At 37.3% G+C, this 23,551-nt stretch overlaps 1 long non-coding RNA gene across 1 annotated transcript; it reads right to left on the minus strand.

Annotated features, from left to right (window-relative positions):
- Nucleotides 1–22,534: 22,534 nt before the first annotated feature.
- On the minus strand, nt 22,535–23,256 carry LOC129764602 (uncharacterized). The gene is made up of 3 exons (XR_008741178.1): nt 23,205–23,256; nt 23,059–23,126; nt 22,535–22,970 (listed from the first exon to the last, which is right to left on the minus strand). It is a non-coding gene; the product is annotated as an uncharacterized LOC129764602 (long non-coding RNA).
- Nucleotides 23,257–23,551: the final 295 nt, after the last annotated feature.

A 23,551-nucleotide genomic window follows, 5' to 3' on the forward strand; every position in this document is an offset into this window, starting at 1 on the left:
GAGTTCATTCCCCTCTAGTTTGCCTTCCAAATTGCCATCGTAAACCACACCTTCTCTCGATTCAATCACGCACAAAAAGCATACTTAAGCGATATTCTGGTGATGGGACACATTCATTTTTCGTGAGGACATCGACAAGACAACATCGTTGCTGAGGGTGCTGGACGGCGAAGGATCGAGATCTGCCCTGAAACGCAAGCAGTTTGTTTGAAACTGTGAGGGAGCACAGAGAAACCGATCCTTCAGGAGAAGAGAAGGTGACCATCGAAGCAGCCGCTACACACACACACATACACGCACGGAATTCTTTCCGTTTGGATGCCATTCAGCATCGAGAAAGACCCGGAAAATAATCTGCCAGTTCCTCTGGGAATTTAAAAATACATTCATGTGAAAGAGTTTATTTGAATGTTTTCTATCCATGTAACACTGTGATCAAATATGTTTCAATCAAGTGCTATTAACAGGTGGTTATCGAATTAGCATTAACCACTGGTGGGCTTCCAGTATCGAGGAAAATGGAAATGGAAATATCTAATCGTTGCTGGAAAATAATCTGCCTGTTCCCCTTGGAATTGAAAATTACATTCAAGCGAAAGAGTTTATTTTAATGTTTTCTTTCCATAAAATTTCCATATAATACATTTGGGTTTGTGATTTGTCAATCAAGTACAGTTAGCAGGAAAGCTTCTGAAGATTATTCTTCAGAACAAGGTTTTTCGTATCCTATATTGGATGCATAAAACCTTGTGCCTTCAACATAACGCTCTCGTTTTCGAAGTCCCCCAAATATTCATTTATTCATTCATTCAGAATGGATTTAGATTCAACTTCAAACAAATGATCTCTAAATCAACGATAGTCCTACGTCACCCTTGCGGTTATACCATAGATATAATCCACTTCCTGTTTTTTTTCAAAAATTAATACTAATACTAAATGGTTACAAAATAAAAATGGTTACAAAAATATTCAAAGTATTGCCCATCACTAGTCAGTACTTTTTCCCATCTTTCTGGCAATTCACGGATCCCTTTGCGGAAATAATCGGCCGGTTTGTCGGCTAACCAAGAATCGATCCAATTTTTTATTTCATCAAAATTGGAGAAGTGCTAGTCAACCAGGCCATGTTGCATCGATCGAAAAAGGTAGTAATCGGACGAAGCAATATCTAGAGAATACGGCGTGTGGGATAGGACCTTCCATTTCAGCGTTTCCAAGTATGTTTTGACCGGTTTCGCGACATGTGGCCGAGCATTGTCATGCTGCGAAATAAATTTATCGTGTCTTTGCTCGTATTGTGGCCGTTTTTTCTTCAGTGCACGGCTCAAACGCATCAATTGTCGTCGGTAGAGGTCCCTCGTAATGGTTTCATTCGGTTTTAGCAGCTCATAGTACATCACACCCAGCTGGTCCCACCAAATAGACAGTATAACCTTCTGGCAGTGAATATTCCGCGCGGACGTCGATGTTGATGCATGGCCGAGGTATTCATACGTTGCCCGACGTTTGGGATTGTCGTAATAGACTTACTTTTCATCGCCAGTAACGATTCGTTACAAAAAAAAACCTTTCTTTTATGCCGTTAGAGCGGTTGTTCGAACATGAGAAAACGGCGTTCGTCGTCTCGTGGCTTCAATTCATACGGCACCCAATGCCCTATCTTTCGGATCATTCCCATTGCTTTTAAACGATCGGATATGGTTTGCTAAGCTACTCCAAGTGTATCTGCAAGTTCTTGATGCGTTTGTGAGGGATCTTCATCGAGTAAAGCCTCCAATTCTTCATCTTCAAACTTTTTTGGCGGTCCGGAACGTTCTTCGTTCTCCAAGTCAAAATTACGACTGTGCAAACCACGTCTGACACGTTCGCTCAGTTGGAGCATGGTCACCATAAACTTCCGCCAAAATGCGATGACTTTCCGTAGCTTTTTTCTTCATATTGAAGTAATGAAGTAACACTCCCCGCAAAAACACTCTCGTTGGTACGAAATTCGACATATTCGAAGTGGCAAAAAACTATGTTGTTTACGCTTCAACTTTTTGACATTTACTGAAAAAGACGCGCATTGGCAGCAGCTTTCCAACGAATGTCTGGAGATTTGATTCACTGGAACAATAATCAAGTTACGCCATCTGTTGTAAAACTTACTAACAAACTTACCGGTACACCTAATACAAACGTTTGAAAGCTTGGAAGGAAGTTTAGAAGACTAATAATGTTGTCACTATTATGTTAGACCATATAGACATCTGATTGTCATGTTTTCGGTGGTTTCCCAAGTTGAGCAATTACACGCAAAATCAGCCAGCCGCTGATCCGAACCTCTCCCTTTTTTTCTTTTGAAACTTTCTGCATAAGACAACAGATTCTCAAAATCACAGTTTTTATTATCATATGACCAATTGATTTATTTTATAATGGCGTATTCAAAATCATTGACTTTTTTTCACGATAAAATTCTAAAGAAGGCATATGATTCAAATATGATGCATGGCATAGCGGTTGGGAAATCAACGAACTATTTAGGAATCATATATATTACATAATTAGAAACTTTTATATATCAGAACACCCTATTCGATATTGTTTTATATGCAGTGCTTTTCATAATGATCGAACCAGGCATATGATTCAAATATGATGCATGGCATAGCGGTTGGGAAATCAACGAACTATTTAGGAATCATATATATTACATAATTAGAAACTTTTATATATCAGAACACCCTATTCGATATTGTTTTGTATGCAGTGCTTTTCATAATGATCGAACCACTTTGTTTTTTTTTTTTTTTGAAATGATAGGACTACTATCAGATTTTCCAGGGTTAGTGATGAAAAAATCATTCAAAAATCATTTAACAGTCTGTTACACCGCCAGATCGGTTTATTAATTGAAAAATAAACTTCGGTATATTTTGCGTCAAGTTTTGCAGTGTCGCCAGTTCAATATCATTCCACGAAGAATAGCAGATTTCAGCACATCAACCGTTGAAAATTGACGATTATCAGCATAAACTCGTCGAACCATTATTCCACAGAGGTTCTCAATATGGTTTAGGTCCAGAGAACATCGTTTCAGTACTGGCATAGGCTTGTCGTAAAAATGAGCTTTGTACTTCTTTTTTCTGTGAATCATTGGTAGAAAATCAGCTTCAAGAACTTTAACCTTTTGTAAGGCAGTGGCCAGTGTTGTCACATTCCAATCTGTACCAGAGGGGTTAAAAATCTTTCTCATCTGCAATTTTTTCCTAATAATCTGTACCAAAAATCTGTACTATCGAAAATATTCGTTGTAGAGAAAAAAGTAATTTATTAGCATGAAAAAATACTCTTTTATTTACTACTAATACACCATTTACATTCGCAAGTCATTCGTGTGTTTCATGATGCTTATACATAATTTTTTTTCTGAATCTAGATTGCATACTATCATTTATTAAAATTTTAGTGCTGCCCCCACGATGTTTAATCAAATCTTTTAAACCCAAATAGCGTTAATTGTATCGAGGCTGAGCCGATTTCGAGGCTCATGAATGAACTTCAAATTTATTAGCATTGGACATTGAAACGACGCAAGATTACTCGCAGATATTAGGGAGAAAAATCTGTACCTTTCCAGATAAAAAAAAATCTGTACCTTTCCAGATAAATCTGTACGTGTGCAACACTGACCTTGGCCACTATTTTGCCACACACAAAAAATATTTTTTTCGCTGGGCTTGGAATATTATTTCAATATTTTACCTAACCAAAAACTTCTAGAGGAGAACCAAACTGAAAGAAAGAATGCATAATACTTGATTTACCTTTGCATGCGCTCGCAAAAAATACATCTTTTGTTCGTTGAATTGCTCACTTTTTTACTATTTCCATTTTTTGATATCTCAGGTGAAAAAATTGCTGAATCCATTTGTTGTCTAATGGTCTATATTATAAAATATATCGTTAGAACGATTCTGCGTTATATGCATCTGAATTCTCTTAATTTTTCGTCACATTTTTCGTAGAGAGATCCTCCTATATAGAAATCAAAGACGTGGTCCTACGTCAAAACAATTTTTTTCGCGGCACTAGAAATACTGTTTTAAGTTTAATCATATAACCAACCAAAGGCGCAATAAAGTGAGCTTAAAAGGCAGCGACAAACAGTGTTTTTGGGGTTAACAGGCAGTGGCAACTGTATTGCCATCAGTTTTTTCGACTGTTTCAATAGTAAGAAAAAAATGTTAAAATAACTTACACATGGGTAAAAATGTTTTTTTCCTCATGTGAAAGAATTTTGTTCTCTGAAATTTGAGCCGATATCTAGCCTAGTTTCCACGGCCTTATAGTTTTCCGGAGTCACAAAATGTCCCTGCACCACGAGTGAGGCTCGATGTTGTAGATTTCGGCACAGTTAATCCACATCGAGTGAGCGAGACTCGATAGTTGGGAGGGGTAACCACTTCTCTCTCTCTCCCTGCTTACACACATTTGAAAAATACTGGGAACAGTATAATAGTATTGCTACAATTTATGAGTCTCTCAATAATAGAATAAATGGACCAAGTGGTTGTTTTTTTATAAAATGAGGGCAAACTAATTCGGTTAAAATGTCTCCCTAACCTCCCTCACGAAGAAACTGTTCCTACAACCCATAAGCTAAGCTGCAATTATTATGACAAAATGGAAGACAAACTTATTGCGCTAAAGTTATAAAAAAAATAAAAATTATTGTTTATGTTCACTTGAGAAATAAATAAATAGAAAACCATTTAACCTTTAACATTTGGGTAACAAAATTATGAGAGAAATGTTATCTTCTATGAGCAATTTTGAAATGAAATCGACAAATGACAATTGACAGTTTTTGATTCGAATGAAAGTTTATATTCCGTTTGGACTGGAGGAAATATGAGTTTTACACAGCATTTGGGTTTTTTTTTTGACTCAAGTGTAACTTTTGAAAATGGCGTATCGATTTTGGTAAGAGGAATCTTTGATAATTTATATCTCAAAAACTATGAGTCCTACCGAAATAGTGTCTTAGAAAGAGTTATAGAGTATTGATGTCCAAAAGGAAAAAACTGAACACTGAGAAAAAAATTAGTACTTTTTTTCATTTACCAAAAAAAAACTTAAATTTGCAATATCTAAAATATATATTTTTCATCTTTTTTTTTCATATAAAATAGAAGTCATGTAGAAAATTTAAGAAATGGATACAAGATGGTAAAACTATTTTTGACGAACTTTGTGGAACATCAAATTTTCATGAATTTTCTAAACTTTGAATTTTTGTATGTTAACAATCATTTTTAGCCACAAATTATGAATCCTGATGTGATTTAAAATAAAAAAGCTCTTTATCAACCTCCTTCTAAATGCAGCCATTCTCGAGGTATTTGAAAAAACATTTCTAATTTATTGCCTTTTTCAATTTTAAATTTATATATTATATGTATTTTTATTTATTATTTTTGTTTAGTACAGGGTGGGCCATTTAAAGTGGAAGGATTTGTTTTTGCAATAGCAAAGTAAAGAAGTGGAATTTTAATATTTTTTTTTTTTAAATTCATTTATTTTGGTCCAAGGAGATTTGTTCTAACTACTTTTTGATTATGATATCTCGTAAATGACCGCCTCTGGCATTGACCGCAAAATGTGCCCTTTTTTCGGCATTTTCCATCACTTTGCCCAATGTTTCGGCCGATATGGCAGCAATTTTTTGTCGGATATTGTCTTTCAGCGCAGCCAGTTTACCAGTGTATACCTTGGATTTTAAATATCCCCATAAAAAAAAGTCAGGAGGCGTCAAATCAGGTGATCTCGGTGGCCAGTCATAATCGCCGTTTACCAGTGTATACCTTGGATTTTAAATATCCCCATAAAAAAAAAGTCAGGAGGCGTCAAATCAGGTGATCTCGGTGGCCAGTCATAATCGCCGTTTTTCAATATTAATCTTCCGGGGAACATTTCGCGCAATAATTTGGTCGTGGCATCCGCTGTATGGCATGTAGCGCCGTCCTGTTGGAACCAGTAATTGTCCAATTCATTTTCACGAACAAATGGTGGTTCGAGCGATGCCTAACTCTTGCGAACGATGGCGACCTGATGTCGACGGAGTATCTGCAACACTGGCTCGAACGGCATCAATATTCTCGTCGAAACGTCTTGGTCGTTGTCTGGACAGATGACTGGCATTACCAACACTACCAGACGATATAAATTTGGCATATAATCGACGTATAGTGTTGTCTCCAGGCGATGTTTTAACTTTATTTTTATTTTTCCACGCACGTTTAGTTAACACAATTGAGAAGTTATTTTGAATGTACAGCTGAACAATTTCAGCGCGTTGTTTAGGTGTGTATTGTTCCATGGTTAAAATTGTACTGAAATGACGCTTCCAACGCGGTATGACATTTGTTAATATGACATCTCTGTCAAAAGTTATGGGGTTGCCAGATGCTTCCACTTTAAATGGCCCACCCTGTAGTTATGTTGAAAAACATCACTACGTTTTGTATTAACCCACATATATTCAAATGTTTTTCAACGTAACTCATAAACATATAGTTTTACCAAAATGTTCGATTTCAATTGGAATTCAAATATGACCAAGAAAGAAATGTAACCTTTCAACGTTAAGGTGAAATTTAAGTAGCTATTACATGTGCAGTGGGGTAACAAAACGGAATTTTTGATGATTTTGCTTGAATTTTCACCTGGAATTGTTTATATCTATATTGCAGCCAAATTAAGAAAGATAGAAGTTGGGTGTCAAAGAACAGATTATAGAGCGGTTAGAGAGCTTTAATTTAATTGATAGAAAAAATCAAGTTTGATATAAATTTTTAGGATAAAATTAATAATGACACATTAAAAATGATTAACTTTTAAGTTTTTCACTTCCAAAATGTTATTAAAATCCACTAATTTAGATGTCCCACTACTATATCCTGTACGAAATTATCTCATCTTTCAAATTAAAGCAACAGAATCGTCTTCCGTAGCGTATTTTTCAATGTAGAGCCAATTAGAGGCAACAGAGTCCGAAACAAAAAAAAAGTTCTATAACTATGTCATTGTTAAAATTAGAACATATGCGTAGAAGGATTTTTTTATCAAATATGATGGTCTATCACCTCCTGAGAGAATCTGGATAAATTTATTTTTTTCATGTGACAAAGGTGTTTTCTGACTATAAGGGGATGAATAAAAAATCAAATTCCTCTTTTATATTCAAAAAAACGAAAAATACATGCAAAAACAATCAATTAAAAAAACCCCTTTTTTTGACTCGATTATATACAGTGAAAAGAAATCAGAAACTGTATATAATCGAGTCCGCCCTGTGTACAGTAGAACCCCGATTTTCCGCTAAATAATCTGGAGAAGTTCATCGCGAATAACGCGATAGTGGACTAAAAATGAGGCATAAACAGGAAATATAGATATTTTAGCACAAAAACTATGTTTTATTAACACAGAAATCATTAAATCATTCATTAATGTGAAAGTAATGACCAAAATAAAAAAGCAAGTGCTTATCTTTAACGGACAAATTTCGGGAAGCTAATTCACACCGCAGATCATCCGCTCGCGGATTATCGGGGTTCTGATGTACCTCATAGTGAGGAATTGTTTTCTCAACAAAAAAAAATATGTGGTGCATCACAAGGTTGTGTTTAGGTGAAATCCAACGGCTTGAAAGTTCGCCAAAATTAACCTTGCCATCTCAAACCACCCCAACTTTGGGTTTGGATTAGGTAGGTGGATGAATTTATATTTAGTTTCCGACACATAAAGTGATGACAGATTCCCTTGGAAATACTTACTGAGAACAGTCAAATCATTTTCAAGATTTGAGACGACGGTTCTAGAGTCTGAGTTAGAAGAAAATAATGCTGCGTCATCGGAAAATAGTCTTGCAGTTGCCTTCAATGGCAGACTGAATCTCAAAATTCGACTAGTTGCATCCAAAAAAGGATATTTTTCGATAATTTATGATCAGTTATGACATTTTGAAAGAGTGACTCGTAAGAAATTGTGTTATATTAAGTCGGGTTTTTCTTATTACCACAGTCGTCATTTGTTCCCTACAACTCATTCTCAAGCAGTTTTTTGTATACAATTAAATGTTTTCGAGCTGAATATTTTCAATGATTTTTTTCTGAAATACATTCACCCGTGATCGAGTATAAATTTGATATTTTCTGGTCGTTCCAGGTGTAATCACTAATTCAAATTCAAAACAACAAACCTTAATATCTTTTTTTGCAAAGAGAGGAGTGTACCAGGGAAATTGTAATCATCTCTCGATCTGAATGAAAGTTTAACCACAAATTTCTACACTGATTTGATTGATAAGTTGATTGACTTACGTCGCTGAATACTCGGTCACAAGAGTCAGATAAATAATTTTCTAATTTCTATTCAATATTTAACAGAGTGATATGTTCAGACAAGGGTTGTGATCTAACCAGATGATTCAAAGCGGTATGACTCACTACAGGAATTTGATGATATTTTCCTCTACAAATATCAATGATATAATATTTTTTAATTAAGAATAAAATTACAATTGTAACAAACAAATTTATTAAGTAGATCTGCTATTTTTATGCAACATTTATTGTCTGTAAAACGTTTTTTTTTTAAACTGTGTTGGTAAAACAAATTGTAACAATTTTTCTCATCCAGTGATCCAATAGAATGATCCCGACATTGGAGCGGAAGAATTCTAAATAAAAATATTGTAAATGAGGCCTGTCATTCATATTGCAGCGTGTAAATATGAGCACACGACATCCCCCAAACCCACCCCGCGCTACATCGACATTTCCGGGTGTGCAGCGCTGTGCAACGTTATTTCAAATATCGGAATCGTGCCACGAAGATTTACCAGTTCACCTGCTAATCGCAATTGTATAATTACGTCGGAGATCACCGGGCCAATCAGTAATAACTGTGTGGAATATTAATGCCTCCGAACAGTTATATGTACGACTTAATTGATCCGTTCACGATTACCACCACCGAGTGCCATTCGACTACCGAGCTTCTGTCGGGGCAGAAAAGAATGTACCGGTTCTTGGAGTAGTAAGTAGTGACTAGCTCTGCTCTCTGGAACGTTAAGTTGAGCTAGCTTAAACGACAACAACAACAACAGAAAAAAAAAGATTGTAAAAAGAATGACTTTGAGCGGTAGCAATCACTTGGATTGAATGTATTCCAACGCCAGTGAATGAAAGGCTTGCCCCTAATGGTTGAATGATTTGATCAGACTTCCTTGTGTCTTATTAATAGTGCAATTCATGTGGGGTTTACACATGCAGGAACACAATAAAGGAAGTTCGTATGATTCGAGTGGGTTCAACATATTTTAATTGTTTTCGGTTCCATTGAAAGCCACCCTGTTATTCAGGATTCAATAATGATTCAATAAAGCGTTGCCAACCCCTCATGTCAAACTGGTTGAGAACTGAGCAACATTTTCGCCGCATTCAACTGAAAAGTGCTAGCGAAAAGGTCAAAGTTTCGCGAATTTTTGTGTGTCAGACGTATGAAAAAATACCACCGCCAATTGCGACCATGAAACATCGATAATCAAAAATCAAAACTGTGAAATTATGGGCTATTACAATCGTCGCGTCGTATGCACAAATAGTCTTTGCTCGCCGCGCCAAGCATTGGAGTTGATCGATCGGTATGGCACCAACGGTATTTCGTAATTTGCCGCCAGATTGAGGATGGCACAAAAAATAAAATAAAATAAAACTTCAACCTCACGAACTTGACATATAGCGGCGGTTGGCTGCGACTGGAAAAGTTCTCCTCTACTGTGTATAATGGCAAAGACGCGATCGTTAGTGCCGACCGTTATTTGCCACCCTCTACCCTTTTAGTACCCCTTTTTTGTATTTCTCTTTCTCTCCCTCACACTCTTTCGCTCTATCTCTCGGTAACGCGATCATGACAATTTAACAGATTGTTACCTTTAGTATTGATCATTTGTGGCATCAGCCCAGGGGTTAACCTATAGCACGAGGTAATGTTGGATTCCACAATTTTCAGAATCGAAGTTTGAAAGGTGATCTGTGGGAAGGTGTGCTTTAATGAGACGGTGTGTGGAACTGTAGTTACATAATAGAGCTGGGTGCAACGAAATGTCTGTATGTAATTTTGGATAATGTCATGCCGGTTCATTGAATGGCTGACCGCAGAACCTCATCCGTGAAATTGAATATTAAAAGAAGTTCACAAAATTTTATATGAACAAGGTGGCCCAAAGCGATAAGCTGTTTGAAAACATCAAAATGTCAAACCATGCGACTATTTTATTTTTAGAAATAGATAAACAAATTATATTTACTAATTTTCAAAAATCTGTCGAAATGAGGTCCTTAACGGCCTAGTATGGTTCTCATGTTTTAAAATATGTGAGATCAATTTCAATCACATATTTTCTGAAAATATGTGAGATCAATCTCATTTTCAAATATGTGAGATCAATCTCATTTTTTCTCATTTTTTTGTTACGTCCATACTCATTGAAATTCGGTCTAATGCATGTAGCCAAGCCTGGGAGACTCACTACCAGCTAGCGCCGGGTTCTCCGGTCTCCTATCAACAACGCTATCTTCACCTCTGTCGGGCGCCAGACCCTACCAGGCCACCTTCGTCGGGTCTCGTCACAGTCCATGGCCTAATTTCACCGACTAATCACCACGACATCAACCGCCAGCAGCGCCCAACAGACACCCAATCAACAAACCTGGCCCTGCAGTGGAATTTCAATGGACTGCATAACAAATTTGGAGAGTTGGAGAGGTGTCCTCCAATAATCACTCTTCAAGAAATAAACAGAGTGTCTCCAACAATCGTACAAAAAATCCTCGGCGATAAATTCCACTGATACACAAAGCTGGACTCCGTACTTTGACACTCCATAGCTTTGGGTGTCAAGAGGAGCATCCCCTATAAGCGCAAACAACCAGTGATAATTGCGGTTAGAATAGAAGCTCCAATTCCGGTGATCATCGTTTCAATTTACTTGCTATGTGGCAAGATCCCGGATTCAAGACGCCTGTTGCTAGTGGTGATCGAGAGCCTGGATGATCCTAAAGTCGTTATGGGGGATTTCAATGCAAGCAACAAACTTTTCTTTCGAATCGTGGAAGCTCTTTGTCCTGAATGACGGTATCTACACCTTCTATCGAAGTCGTAACAGTTTAGCCAATGACATTTCTGCAGCCAGCATTGACTTGGTAGGTAAACTGGGGTGGAGACATGCAGTCGACCTACATGGAAGTGACAACTACCCGATTTCGATCATCATCAACGCATCCTCAATCCGACCGAAGACCAAAGAATCTTCGACAAAGCTGACCAGGACTTCTGCAGTGTTTCCTCCAATCTCTTGATCGCCAGAGATAACCCGACCATCACGCAGAAGTTAAAAACGGAATCATCACCGAGGTGGCTGATGGAAAAAAAAGGCAATGAACAGAACATAGGGACAGGATTGCCAAGTATATTCTTTTTTAGAATCCTTCTTCGCTCCACTCACATCGAAGACCTTTATGACGATTATCGTCTTTCTCTTTCCATATAGGTATATTTAGTACAGGCATACAGAAACGCTGCATGGTGTTTTCTCACTAATTTGTCTCCCTTTTATTGATATTCGCTTCGATCAGGAAAGGATCAGGATACCAATTCGATCATGATTTACATTACACTCTGCAATCAAGTTCTGAAACATTTCAATATTCGAAATCCAAATCCAACATAAATACTAAGCGGTTCATAACGTTCCAATATACGTTTAATACCACTTGCTAATGGAAGCCAATGCGTGGGTCTCGAGGGTTTCAATTTTAGAAGAGTTTAAATTTCAGCAAACTTACTGATTCGTAGACTACAGCTTAGATAGGAGTAGATGTCCTTACACAGCTGCTTGATACTCTCAGGCATGTGTTTGTACACATATGATGCACACAGGTACATACTATGGCAAACACATTTTAGTTCGAACAAGTTTGGGCAGTCTTTCCTTATATACGCTCCTAACGACTTATTGGGACCGGTCATGTTATAAGCTCCGTCGGCGGAATATCCTACAAGGTTCTGCTTGTATGATCTGTCTCAATTAAAGTAGATAACCACAGTCTCGTAGAGCGTTTTGGGGTCGGTTTCGATAACCTTAATCAAGTCCGCCCCCTCCACAATTCCCCCCTCCACCGGTGGCTTCAGTTGCCAAATCGATTAACTCCATAAAACAAGAAGTTGAGAAAAATGATAAAATATTATATGTTGTTTTTTAAATTTTTTTTGAAATTACAAATTCGAAAATACGATGTAGAATGTTTTATTGCAAACGCATATATGATCTGACGACATATAGAAAGTATAAAATGGAATAAAGTTTGAGTATTTGTTATCATTACTACATTTTTTCGTGATTAGGGGAGTTAATCGATTTGGCAAGTGAAAGCCGTAATTCAAATTCAGTCTTTGAATATTCTTTTTAATAAGTATTTGAGAATGATTTTTTCAGATATTAAACATCCACTTTTATTTCTGTATCTTACTCCATTCATTAAGCTATGCTTTTAGACATTTCGGTCCCATTTCACGGCTTCTTTTTGGTTCAGCCGATTTTATTTTGCTGCGATTCTTCCATTGCTGTGATCATATGACGAATCCGAATAAATACAAAACCGTTTCCGGTTTTGCCGACCTTTCTGTCAGTAATTAGCATTGAAGAACCATCCGATTCATTATTTTCCCTACTCAAATAATTGTTATTAACATCATCCATTTTAATGTTGTAACGGCTTATTTTTTCATTTTTTTTTTTTAAATTCACACTCAATTTGAAATTTATAAGTATCTGCACTTGTAACAGCTCGAACACAACTATTTTTCTATTCTTCTATTTTTATTGCCACCAACGATTTAATTTTTTTCTATTCTTTAACAATAAACTATCACTTCTAACCTTATATGGTAACTTGTTCTGATGTTCTGACTAGCAACATGCCTGATTTTTTTGAGCGCGAAAAAATCAAAAACTATTTTTGAGCCATTTTCGTGTTAACAACAATTTAGAGCAGCAAGAGCAAATTTCCCGTAAAGCCATTGAAAAACAGTCATTTTGCTGAAGTTTACAATGCATATGAATTGTTTAGGAGCTCCTGAGTCTTATCATGAGCTTTAATAGTTGTTTTTGTTAAAACTTACATCAAAAATTCAAATGCAATAAAATCATTTTTACCATAAAGTGTTTTACTAATACTAATATACTGTTTAAATGTTTCCTTAATGTTTTCCTTAATAATATTAATTTGATTTAGGAAAAATAATTTTCATTCAAAATGTTTATTATAAGAGTGGGCTCATTCCTTCTGCAAACATATATTGTCATTCTCACTTTCCCAATTCGTAATACGAAGCCGCCAACGCGAATAACAAAATTAAACGAACAACTTACAGATGTCGTAGGAGAGAAAAATAGTACAGCGAGTTAGCTACATTTTTATTATGATATAAAAACGTTATAGTATGGAGATAATCAGATTGGTATCTGACATAAATTATTAATTATTCAATGGCTAAAAAGATGTTGTCATTTAGTGGTGTTAATGCTTATTATTAAAGAAATTTGTTTTGAATATGTACAGTTAGGAGCTAATCAAGTGCTTTGATATTGAAATTTAATAATATTCAAAAATGGAGTTGGTCGATTTAACAAGTGAAGCATCCGTATGTTTAAAACCGATTAGGGCCGCCCTTTGCAGAAAAAAAATTCTTAATAATTTTAATTTCTTTTTTTTCTTAAATTTGGCAGTACATATAACCTTAAAGGTTCACCCCCATGTCCTATTTTTAATCGCGATGTTAGTATTTTGGTATTAATGATATTCATAAAATCGACCCATCGCCTGCGACCTGGAAGACTTTTTGAATAAACATAATGAATTATTGAAATTCTTCAAATTCTTGTATGATAATGCTCGGTTTGCAAAGTGACAGTCACGTTATTGTCATCAATTCTAATGAAACACCGACTGGAGAACATGTGTATACATTCAATGCGTATGTAATTGAATACATTGCTGGCGTCATGGTAGGCGATTGCACAGCGACGCGAGAAATCGTGATTCGAAGAAGAAACAATAATCTGGAGTTCATCGTTGACACCCACCGTTTAAACGACACTCTCCATCTTCTTCTTCAATTGTACTAATGTTCCTAATGTTCCTAATGCTCACCATCTTAACTTGCGAACAATATAGAGGTAGAGAGAGGACGACTACAATTCTAGGCTATCAGAAGCTATCAGGGCGACAAACTACTCCCTGAGGGAATCGACAAAGTAATTTTCTCAAAAATTCCACACGCATCTATTGATCACACGTATTCTGAAATCCAATCGAGTCAAAATTACCCGAATCGATTGCAATATCGCATTCTGTCATTTGGTCGATATTGTTACCACAAACATGGTTCATGGCCCTGTGGTGATCTAAAACTTTTATAACCTTGCATGGCAGATGGAAAAAGCACAATACATTTTCCCCAAGATTTCACCAACGACACGACCGTAAGCCGAGATGGATGTCCTATATATCAACGAAAAAATACTGATAATGACAGACAATCATTCATAAAAATTAGCATCACAGACATTGACATTGAAAATCTTCGGCAGTGACATATTCGCCTCAGCTGAGCATAACATGTTATTGTGAAAACAGTGGAAAAATCACAAATCAATGAAAACGATGGTAAAATTACATGAATTGGGCTTCGAATTGCTTCCGCATCCACCGTAGTCTCCAGATCTGACGACCAGCGACTATTTTCTGTTCACAGACCTGAAAAGAAAACTCGCTGGCAAGAAATTTAAGACCGATGATGAAGTGATTACCGAAAATGAGGCCTTTTTTGGAAAAACAGAAAGAGTACTATAAAAATGGTATCGAAAAGTTGCAAGATCGCTATAATCGCTGTATCGCCAACGAAAGCAATTATGTTGAAAAATAAAATTGAATTTTGCAAAAAAAAAAAAGTTTTACTGTGTTGCGTTATAAACTTTACAGCCGAACTGTTATATTCCTTTTTTCACTTTACATCTAACGTTCAAGAGAACAAACATGTCGGATTCGTTAATGGAATACATCGGGAATTAAATATAAGGGATGGTTTATGTTTTTATTTTTATTTTTGTCGGTGGTCATCGACTTGGTGCTATATTCACTCGAAATAATTTTTATGACAGAACAACGTTTGCCGGGTCAGCTAGTTTTTATACAGTTTATTGAAAGCTAAGAATCTTTTACATAATATATCATGATTTAGAGATGCTTTTTTTCGTTTTTGTGATATCATTTTTAATGGTTCGAATGGTTCGAGAAAACACATATACCCCCTTTTTCCACTACAAAAATTCATAACTTTTGAACTACTGGACCGATTTAGATGATCGACATATCGAATTGAAGCTAATGAGTTAGTTTTCTTTGAAAATATATAGTCAAATATGATGATAATTAATATAGAAATCGAAAATTATTATATTGGATTCTCACGCTACATCCGAAACATTATCTATCATTGGAGCCCAGCGATCGGCTCCATTCATAAAGTATCATTGCCAAACCAATCGTCACCAAAAATCATCACCCTTTCTCGAACATAAAAATGAACCATCATCAGTGGGAAGATCGCTCGATTTACGTAAGACACAGCGATGAAAGAAACACACAAGTGGTAAACAAATCGATTGAACCTAATTCGATCCATCGATTCGTCGTTCGATAGCCCACGTTTTCGCCGCCGCAGCTCTCTCGCGAACCATTTGGCGTAATCAGGCTTATCGATCTATAATTCACACGCAATCGAATATCACCGGCATGAATAAATATCCCTCTGGCCGAAGCGGTCTGTAGTCATTACTGCTACTGTCGCATCCGGTGGTCACTACAACCGCGGAGTACCAAGCACGGAGTTAATCACTTTTCTTACGTATCATTCCCAATCAAACCCGCGCTTTCACGTAATCGAATGGTAATTATCGGCAGTGTAAAGTACTCACAACGATGGTTACGTACATTCGATACTTTGGTTGCATCGATTTTTGAGATCTCGATTTTTTTGCCAACAGAATAACACTTTTCCTTTCATCCCTCGAACGCTTGCTCGACCCATAATTTGGGTAACGAATTCGGAACAGCGAAATGATCAGTTATTTAGGCCAAATGATGAGTTGCAAATTTATTCCGACCCCGAATGCCAATCGATTACCGAAAAATGTGCTGGGACTGAAGCTTTAAACTGAAAACCCGCTATTGAGCATATTTTTGGTGGTGATGCACGTGCTCGTCTTCCACGTAGAAAAAAATTGAAAGAAAACATATGCGAATATTAAAATATTTACATTAAAAGCAGGTTCTTTGTAGAAAGAAGGTATCACTCTATTTTTCTCTCGCTGTTGGAATCACTTAATTTATTCAAATTTATTTATCTGGAAACAGAATATTGCCATTGGTAGACGTCTGGAATCGATTACGAATAGGTGGTTCGCGTCCTTGAAATGTTAGAGATAATAGCATGCATGTCACCTCACGACACATGCTGACAGTGAAGAGGGTTTTGGGAGTCAAAGTTGAAATAGACAACAGGAAGACAACAATCACTATTGAATGCAGTGGAATATTAAGTTGATGGTCAATGTCAACCAATCAAAAATAGAAGATGATTAGCGGTTATGAAAAAAATGTAATTATTTGTTTAAACTTCAGTCAACTTTCAAGGTTACACAGTGCTATATAGTTAAATTTGAGTCGGCTCTAGATAGGCTGACCAAACGTTCCGTTTTGAATGGAACAGTACCATTTTTTCGATTCTTCTTGGTTGTCCCATCTTTTTATCAATTTGTATCGTAATTTGTACATGAAGACACATATTTTTAAATTTGGATTTAAATTTGAACGCCAATTTCTTACTTTTGAATCTCCTATCAAGATTATTTTTGGTATTATTGTAGGTTTTCGCTCATACATCATACATTTCGCATTTCCTGTTGTCCTGTCATGGCTTTGGAAAGCAACCATATGGTAAGGTTTTGATACCAAATGATAACTTAGTTTATTAGTTACCACTTACTATCAATTTCATCTTTGATTGTATAGCTTTATTGGGCAATGAATTTGGTTTAAAGCAACATAACCTAACAAAAGCAGAACCTAATAAAATGCAAAAATATCCAAACTTTTATTACTTTGATAAATAAAACATAAATGTAGGTTTTGTCCAATGGTTTTGTTTGGCGATTTTTCGATTTTTTTCATTTTCCGGAAAAAGGGGGAACGTTTCTCCATAAAAAAAAACTAGGAGTGGGTTATATCTGTGATATAACCGCAAGGTAGACGTAGGACTACCGCTGACTTGGTAATCATTCGTTCGAAATTGTATCTGAATCGATGAATGTTGTAAAAGCAACTGAAGATGTTTGATACATAATTCATATTTTTTTTTCCAAAATATATATTTTTATCAAGGCTCATATGGCGTTAGCCTGACGGGGCCGGAGTTCAATATTTTAACAGTTTTTCTTATTATCTATGTTAGTAATATGTAACCGATTACTCGCGGTCGGCTCGAGGTTAGTATTACAAGTGTTCTCGTAATTGGGATGTTGCTGTCTCCAATGCTCTGTACGTGTGCCCGACACGGGATACTTCCTATTGGGATGCAGCTGACCATTAATCAGCAACGCCAACGTATGTACCCCATATGTATGTACCCCATATCTAGCGTGGTGCGTCTTCTCGACTCGAGGAATCCAGGATAGAATGGTCACTAACCGGCGCAATCATCAGCTCGTGTAGAGTTGTCATGAGCGGTACAATCTTTGGCTCTTGTTGAATCATCAGTGGACTGCACAACCTTTGGCCCGTGTATCTGTAAAGAGTGTGTGTATGTATTGCCGCGACTAAGTAAAAGTTTATAGATCGGATAGGAGGGATATGAAACAGGGACACAACGAAGGAAACATCATTAAACGTTGACATCGGCGTTTCTGAGGAACAGGTATAGATGAAGCAGAAGATCAGGATCCCGGCTACCTAAGATATCCCGGACGGGGATATCCGATTGTCTGTGCTCTAGAGAGCTGAGAGCGAGCAGCATGGAACCGGATACACGACCAGACAATATGCTCGATGTCGTGGTAGCCATCGCCACAATCACAAAGATTGTTTGCTGCGAGCCCAATGCGATAGAGATGCCCGTTTAGGTTGTAGTGATTGGACATGAGCCCAGATATCACGCGAATGAAATCACGACCTACATTCAGTCCCTTAAACCAAGCACTCGTCGAAACCTTAGGGATAATCGTGTGTAACCAACGACCGCACTCATCACCACTCCACATGCGCTGCCAACTTACGAGCGTATACTGACGAGGAATGTGGAAAAATTCATTATAAGCAATTTGCCTTTCAAAAAGTGTGCCTTCTGAAGCGCCCACCTTAGCTAGCGAGTCCGCTTTCTCATTCCCCGGAATCGAGCAATGAGAGGGAACCCATGCTAAGGTAATCTTGAATAATTTTTCGACCAAAACACTCAATAGATGTCTTATTCTTGTTAGGAAATAAGATGAGCGTTTATCAACTTTCATTGAGCGGATTGCCTCTATTGAGCTGAGACTGTCTGAAAAAATAAAATAGTGGTCGATGGGCAATGTTTCAATGATCCCCAGTGCGTAGTATATCGCACCCAGTTCAGCGACATACACGGAACAAGGAACTTTGAGTTTGAAAGAGGCACTGGAATTTTCATTGAAGATGCCGAAGCCAGTGGACCCGTTTATGTATGAACCGTCAGTAAAGAACATTTTATCAGATCCAACTTTCCCATATTTTTCCGAAAATATCGACGGAATAACATTGGAGCGTAGGTGATCTGGTATTCCATGGATTTTTTGTCGCATGGACAGATCAAAAATGACAGAGGAATTGCAAAAGTATGGGAAGCAAACTTGGTTGGAGATGCCTGGTGAAGGGTGCACGTCGTGGGTAAGGTACTCATGGTATAAAGACATAAAACTTGACTGAGGAGTCAGTTGTAGTAGATTTTCGAAGTTATCAATCACCAATGGATTCATGATCTTGCAACGGATGAGAAATCTGTAGGATAATTATTATTGTTATTGTTTGGAGAAAATTGATTCTTTGCTGGCATTTCTGTTACATACGCAATGTGTCTCCCCCAGGTACATTTAGAATCAAAATATACACCCAGGTATTTGAAAAACATAGAGTGTTGGATCGTTTTGCCGGATAGGTAAAGCTGGAATTGGGCGGGTTCGTGCTTCCTAGAAAAAACGACCATTTCAGTTTTCTCCGTAGAGAATTCGATACCCAGCTTGAGGGCCCACGTGAACAGATTGTTCATGGTATCTTGCAACGACTTTTGCAGAGCGACGGGATTAGTACCCGTGATGGAAATAACTCCATCGTCTGCAAGTTGTCTCAGCGTGCAGTCTCTAGTTAGACAATCATCCATATCATTGACGTAAAAACTGTACAAGAGGGGGCTTAGGCAGGAGCCTTGCGGTAGGCCCATAAAACTGTAACGAGAAGATTTTGAGTTGCCATGAGAGAAATTCATGTGCTTTTCTGACAGTAAATTGTACAGGAAATTATTCAGAATTGGTGAAAGTACACGATTATGAAGCTTCTCTGAGAGAATTTCCATGGAAACTGAATCAAATGCCCCTTTGATATCGAGGAAAACGGAAGCCATTTGTTCTTTGCGAGCAAATGCGATTTGGATTTCAGAAGATAGCAGCGCCAGACAATCGATCGTCTCTTTACCTCGGCGGAAGCCAAACTGCGTATTTGACAGCAAATTGTTCGCTTCAACCCACTTGTCCAAACGAAGTAGAATCATTTTCTCTAACAATTTGCGAATACAGGATAACATTGCAATCGGCCTATACGAGTTGTGATCGCAAGCCGGCTTGTTGGGTTTTCGTATGGCTATCACTCTCACTTGTCTCCAGTCATGCGGGACAATATTCAGCTCCAGAAACTTGTTGAACAAGTTCAGCAAACGCTGTTTTGCCAAGTCGGGAAGATTCTTCAACAAGTTGAATTTAATCTTGTCCGACCCCGGAGCTGAATTGTTACATGAGAGGAGGGCAATTGAGAATTCTACCATCGAAAAATTCTCATAATCGCATTGGAGCGGAATATCGCTTCATATTTGTTCTCGTAAGAATAATATATGTGATTTTTCATGACAACGCGGGAGCAGAATATAATGCTCTTGGATACCTTTGCGTCACTGGAACACCTAACCGATTGCCCAAATGTATGTGAATATTCTTTCGTTCGGGCGCATTTACAAGCGAACATTTTCTCATGACCACTCCACCCGAAAGCAAAAGTGCAATTCCAAATGAAATCGAACTAAAAGTGCAGATTTTAAAAACTTGTATTTTTGATCTCAATTAAGCATGAAATAACCATTGATTGATAAGTTAAATAGCTATTTTCGGCAGTACCTCATCAACTCCTCAATATCAATTTACGAATAGGTTTCATAAAAACATATAACTCATAACTGTCGCTGCCTAGTTTGCTCATACGAGAGGACAAAATCAGAAATAACATCATAATCGAATGATATCCATTGCATTGTACTTAGACATTAATAGTAAAGCTTTCTTCTAGAGAAGAATGATAAAATTACGCTGGGATTAAGACCAAATCCTATTTTCAACAAGAAGTCTTTCCATTGGATTCGAGCCTACGATTGATCATCTTTTCAAAGACTTTACATATGCAGCATGCCAACGATATTGGTCGATAGTTCGTTAGATTCAATGGACTTTTATTAGATTTTTATTAGTGGCGATTACTTTAGCTTCTCTCCATCGTGCAGAGAACTTTTGTTGAGTTCAGATTGTTAACGATGAACCTCAAAAAGAAAAAAAAAATAGAAACGTGAAAAGAAAGAAAAATCAATTTAATTAAATTATGCACAAGCTCACAGTGTTCTCGAAGGAGAAAAAAGGCGCAAAACGCGACCAATCACACAGAAAGAAAAGATCGATTCAGATGATCGATATATCATATTAAAGCCAATTAGCTTTTTTCAAAAAAAAGACACATTTGCCAATTAATTGAATTCTAGTCGAATGCATCCAGTCTAGTCACATAGAAATATTCAACGAAGACTGAAAACATGTTAACTTTGAAAAATGTTAACTTAAAAACAAAAAATAACACATCTCTGATTTTTGGATATGTTATGTAAAAAAAACCTCAGCCTTCAAGAAAAAATATAAAAATATAGCATCCTTGGTCTCGAAACCATGTAAACTATAAAAAACTAATACAATAAATAATTACGAAATCAAAATCCATTTTTCTTCGCAATTCTAATATTATTCAAAAAAGAATATCTAATTGACTTTAATTTTATGTGTCGATCATCTAAATCAGTCCAGTAGATCGAAAGTTATGAATTATTGTGTTAGAAAAAAGAGGAAAAAATGATTTTTTGCACCATCGGTTAACTTTGAAAAATCATAACTCAAAAACGAAAAAGATATAGTGTTTTTCAAAAAATACCAGGTGATTGGCTTTAATTTGATGTGCCGATCATCTGAATCGGTCTAGTAGTTCAAAAGTTATGAATTTGAAGAAAAAGTCATTTTTGGAAAAAGCTGGAACCCTAGAATGGAAATGGTCACCGTAATGAAAAAATAAAAAATACGGGTCAAATGATAAAGAAGAAAACTAGCAATTTTCACGAAAATCTGAGAACCACTATATCGGTTTGGCGTGAAAATGGCTGTATACATTGTAACCCGCGAATCCGAGGAAGCGCGCGAGTTCGTCGCAACCGGAGATTTTGCGCAGATAAGCGGTTGGCTTAAGCGCCACTCCCGCGAGGGAGACCGACCGCCGTGTTGTACCTTAATGCCCGGCAATGAGACACCCACTGAGGGCGGGTTTTGTCCTTTCACTTCACTTCACTAATTCCGCGACCTTTCCTGCGCTCTCGAGAGGACCCGCGACACCGTTGGTCCACGATCCGCAAGGCAACCACAAACTGAGAACCTCGGCTGGTTCCAAGAACACCTTTTATGCCGAGAATCTCATCACAGGACCAAGTTTCAATACATTTAATCCCACCCACCTTGAACTACCTTCAGAGGACGAAGCGGGGGTTGAAACATTGCTACAGCAACAGAAGAGGAGTCCCAGACTCGAGACCTATATTCCTGAAAAAGTCGTCGGTGTTTAGGCTACCCGCCAGCCAGTAAATGCAACAAGTGTTCTTTCCTAAATCTCTAACATTACCATAACATTTATTTACTAAATATTATCCAACATCAACATAGAAAATTTATTATATTTTCTTAATCATCAATCGTATTTTCTTAATCATCAATCAATCAACAACATTTAACATAACAGGATACATATAATTTAAACATTAAATCAACAATATAATTTACTTAATAGATTTGGTTTCGAACCTCTACCCATGGGATTAGCAATTCTCTGCTTTACTATCTAGCCTATCTCTTCATCTTCTGTGCATTTTCTGCAATACCGACGGTATCTGCTCGTCGTCGGCTATTGCTCTATTTTAAGCATGCTTATCTTGTGTGGTCTTGTTCTAGGGCATTGTTATTTGTGTGGCGTTCATTCTATCTTCAACTCTACATGCGCATGTGTTAGTCGATAACAAGTGAGTACTCACAACCTTTTTTCAGGAGAATAGCCGGCGGCTTCTTGGTGCGTGGGGAAGTGGATGATGAATACCGATGAATGCTCAATCTCCATCAATCTACGCGTGATGTCTGCGCTTGATGAAGTATTGCGCGGTCACCTTTCCAACGTGCGGCTCGTTTCCAGCGATGGTCGTGGGGTCAAGAGCGGCTCTTCCTTCTAGCACACCACGGGAAAACACACCACACAAAGCCACATTTAAAATAAAGACAAGTCACGTGCCACATTTCATATAAAGCTTACCTACATTTAAATCTGACGGATGCACAGCAGGGTATCTACACATTAACTAACTTATCTATCTAAATTATAACACTACAGAAAGAAGAGAACAAAAAAAAACAAAAGAACATTTAGCACACTAGCTGACTCAAACCTAGTACCGACCACTACCTTTCGATAGAAAACTCGCGGATTCAAAAATAGTCCGCTTTGCCTCTTCCACGGCCAAAGTTGGAATGGGTGAATAAATAATGTGATCCTCAGATCAGCCCAGCATTCTTCAGAACCGGAACTACGTAATTATTAACGAAGTTAATAATTCCATAGTTATTACCGAAGTTCTTTGTGGTTGCATCCGTCTCGCTTTCCTGCATTCGCGGTTTTTACGCTCCCGAATACAGTTCAAACCGAGTTATTTGTCGGATTTGGAGTTTCAAGAACAAGAAACCCGCCGAAAGACTCTGTCTACCCAAGCTCAAGCTCAAGAAACCCGCCGAAAGACTCTGTTTTTTTTGGGG

Source organism: Toxorhynchites rutilus, chromosome 2 (genome assembly GCF_029784135.1).
Source record: "Toxorhynchites rutilus septentrionalis strain SRP chromosome 2, ASM2978413v1, whole genome shotgun sequence".
Taxonomy (NCBI): Eukaryota; Metazoa; Arthropoda; class Insecta; order Diptera; family Culicidae; genus Toxorhynchites; species Toxorhynchites rutilus.